Raw genomic sequence first — 3,566 nt, 5'->3', positions numbered from 1 at the left:
TAGGCACATAGACATTTCCAAGGTAATATGGTGAAAATCATTAATACTGACACCACCACTTTTCTTTTCTTTTTTTTTTGGGAATCAAAGTGACATAAATAGCATTAAAGAGTTCTCAAACTTGTGATTATAGAATTCCATTTCCCCAAAACTTAATCTCTGGCCAACATCCACTTCAATATTAACATTCAATTTCACTATTCTCTAACACTTAATCTCTGGCCACCATCTCTGGTAGAAAACAATTTATCTCTTACCCTTTTCTCTCTAACAATTGCATTGCACATTTTCTTTCTATTTCTTTGCTTCAAATTCAGGTCCCCAAAAAGAAAGTTATTGGAACCCAATCCACCACTCTTATTGATCTGCATTTTTCTTTGTTTACATTTTGATTTTCACATGGATTTCTTCTAAATTTTGTTCATTGATTTAGGCATTATTTTTATCTTTCACTTTTTATGATTAGGTTTGATTCTCGCTTGGCAATTAGAGCTTTATTTTTACCAATTTGAGACCTATTAGTGCTTTCAGGTACCCTTTTTTTTCCAGGCTTTATTTCTTTTATCAATTACATTGGCTCAGTTTCGGAATTTCATTGGGTTTTTGAGATTTGTTTAGTTGATGATAGAAATATGTGTGTTTATTTTTGTGTTTGGGGTTCTAGTTACTTTTGTAGTTGGGTTTTGTATCTCATTTTTTCTTTAGTAGTACTCCTATTCGATGCTTCTTCATGCCCAAAAGATTCAGAGGATCCTCTCTGAATTCACTTCAACTGAGTTGAGGTCTTTTGTACTTATATTTGTTCTTCATTCCCAAAAGATTTAGAGGATTCTTTCTTTGGTCACACTTAATCTGCAAGAAATTCACTTCATGGCTTCCTTTTTCTCTGGTTTAAATGGTTGATTGTGTGGATTTTCTATAATGGGTTGTGATCTAATATGATATTTGTTGGTATTACTTGGTTCAAATTTTTTTTGTATCTCAACCATCTAAAGCCTTTTGGTGTATCTATTCCTTCCAAATTTCCAGGTTGACTGCCGACGAAGAGAGAGTACGCATGCTACAAGAGGTAAAATGCATGCTACAGAAGACAATACAACATGAAGAGAAATTCCGCCATCTACAGGAGTCAATACTACATCAAGAGACAATACTATTGCCTGTACAAGAGGCAGTACAACATCAACAAGAGCCAATACTACAACAGCATATGGAGGAAATGCTTAAATCAGGCTTGAAGGAAACGGACACTGTAAAATCAAGATTGCTAGTTTTGATTCAACAACTAAGTGGCCAGGTTATTGCTTCTGTATGCTTTTATTATAAATATATTGTTTTCTTTTAACATAAATGTATTGTTTTATGCAGCATTTAGAGTTGTGTTATAATGTTAATTGAAGTTATTCACTATATCGTTTAGGCTGGACACACGTTTAGTGGTGCTGCAGATCAAAGTTCAACACAAGTTCAACAAAGATCCTCTTTTGTAGGTCAAGAAATGTGACCTTGCGGTGGGAGTGAGATTTTGATGTGATATTTTGTTATACTTTGGAAAAAAGTAGAGTCTAAATTTGACACTGGTGGAATTTGTGATTGATATGAAAAGTAGTTTGTTGAATGTTTAGAAGTAATCTTTAGTGAATTTAGAGGAATTTGTATTATGATAGGATATTCTTTATTAGATGGTTTGATAACTTTTTCATTTTTAGTAAAATCGGGAAAAAGAAGAAGAAAATGATACTTTCTGTGACCAAACATATTACCTCAAAAATTATGGTTCATAATGATATAGGAAACTTGACAATTTACCCTCAATAGTTGCCTAAAAAGTTGTCCTCTTTCATTTTGAGTTCTCTTCTTGATACCGTGTACCTTGTTTAGTATTCTTTATCTTGCCTAGTGTTCTTATTGACTGAAACAAGATATAATGGTAGCCACTTTGGATCGAGTTACCATGGAGAATTTTGATTTCAGCTTCCCAAAGCATCCATGTCTTACAACTGAATATATATAATCATGACAGGTGTCCCTGGCCTCAAGATCATCTCCTCTCTGATCCCTTTGTCGATTCACACAGGAGACATGCATAACATGCTCTCCATTGTTCCGTTGTTTCTAATAATTAATAACAGAGGTGCAATAATATACTTCCGATTATATATATATATATATATATAAGGTTTCAAACTAGAAGATTGCCCACATAATGTGTGAATAATGCTGTAAGCTTTTGTGTAAAATAGTTGCGGAAATTTTTGTACATGTATTATAGCATAAATGGTAGATATTTTCATTGCCAAAATCACCTACAATTATAGTGGAAACTTCAGAGCGTGTAGGCATATTTTGTTGCCTACCATCAGTTGATCATAAACCAATTAATTGCAAGCATAAATTATGCATGTCAATCTCCTTGAACCTATCCTTTGTCATTCGAAATGTCTAAGAGCATCCGCATTTGGATGGTTATATGCCAAATGCAAAGCATTTTTAGCATACAAGCCCAAAACACACCCAGCAGCTGGAAGGCTATATCTCATATGCCAAAAAAAATTTGAGATTTTGCTACAGTACCATCTCAAATGTAAGATGGTATTGTAGCAAAATGGTATAAAAAAAAATATATTTTTTAATTGCTTTTACTGGCAAATTTCTCACTCCTGCTCTCTCATTTTATATCTTTCTTTTCTCTCTTTTCCTTCTCTCTTTCTCATCCCCTCTCTCTCTCGCCGAATCACCAAGCCGAATTGGAGCTCACGCCGGATCGAATTTCTAGATCGGCGTCATGGCCAGTTGGTGGCGCGGCTGAGATCGGCGTGATGGCGAGCTGGTGGCGCAGCTGAGTCGTGCGTGGAGATCGGTTTGGCGAGGTGGGTTTTTTTTCTCTGGGTTTGGCGAGGTGCGTGGAGATCGGTTTGTGATTTTCTCTGGGTTTTTTTTTTGGTGTTGACAGTAGTTTCTGGGTTGCCGGTGGTGGTGGTGGCAGCGGTGGTGGTGTGCAGTGAAGCCTCATCATCTCATTGATTCAATTTGGAAATCTCGGGTTTGGTGCTGGCCAGGTTGGAAGGCGAAACGACGACGCCTAAGGAGAGGAGAGAGAAGTGGAGGATTGGAAAGTGGAGAGAGTTAGGGGAGAGAATGAAGGCCGTGTCGCCCTTGGAGAGGTGGAGGCGGTTTTGAAGGGAGGAAGTTAGGGATTGGATTCGGCGAGCGAAGTTCGAGAAGGAAATGCGGCGGCGAGTAGTGGCGTTGATGAGAGCTGCGACGGCAGCGGTGGTTGGAGGCGGAGAGGAGTTGAGGTGAGGGAAGAGGTAGTCGGTGATGGAGAGTGGTGTGGTGAGCGGAGGAAGAGGAGTGATTGGTCTGAGACTGTGGTAGATTTTGGTTTGTGAGCAGAAGCCGCTGTTCGGGTAGATTTTTTTTTTTTTTTGGTGTTGACGGTAGTTTCTGGGTTGCCGGTGGTGGTGGTGATAGCGGTGGTGGTGTGCAGTGGTGGTGGTAATTCACAGTGATTTGTTGTTGTGATTTTCTCTGGGTCTTTTTTTTTTTTTTTTTTTTTGGTGTTG

The 3,566-nt window shown here is 38.0% G+C and overlaps 1 long non-coding RNA gene across 1 annotated transcript; it reads left to right on the top strand.

Annotated features, from left to right (window-relative positions):
• Window positions 1–209: 209 nt before the first annotated feature.
• LOC136071111 (uncharacterized) lies at window positions 210–1,815 on the top strand. Its single transcript, XR_010632423.1, has 3 exons — window positions 210–531; window positions 1,030–1,297; window positions 1,421–1,815. It is a non-coding gene; the product is annotated as an uncharacterized LOC136071111 (long non-coding RNA).
• Window positions 1,816–3,566: the final 1,751 nt, after the last annotated feature.

Source organism: Quercus suber, unplaced genomic scaffold, assembly GCF_002906115.3.
Source record: "Quercus suber isolate HL8 unplaced genomic scaffold, Cork oak 2.0 scaffold_286, whole genome shotgun sequence".
NCBI classification, from domain to species: domain Eukaryota; kingdom Viridiplantae; phylum Streptophyta; class Magnoliopsida; order Fagales; family Fagaceae; genus Quercus; species Quercus suber.
This window is presented reverse-complemented; position numbering and strand designations above follow the sequence as displayed.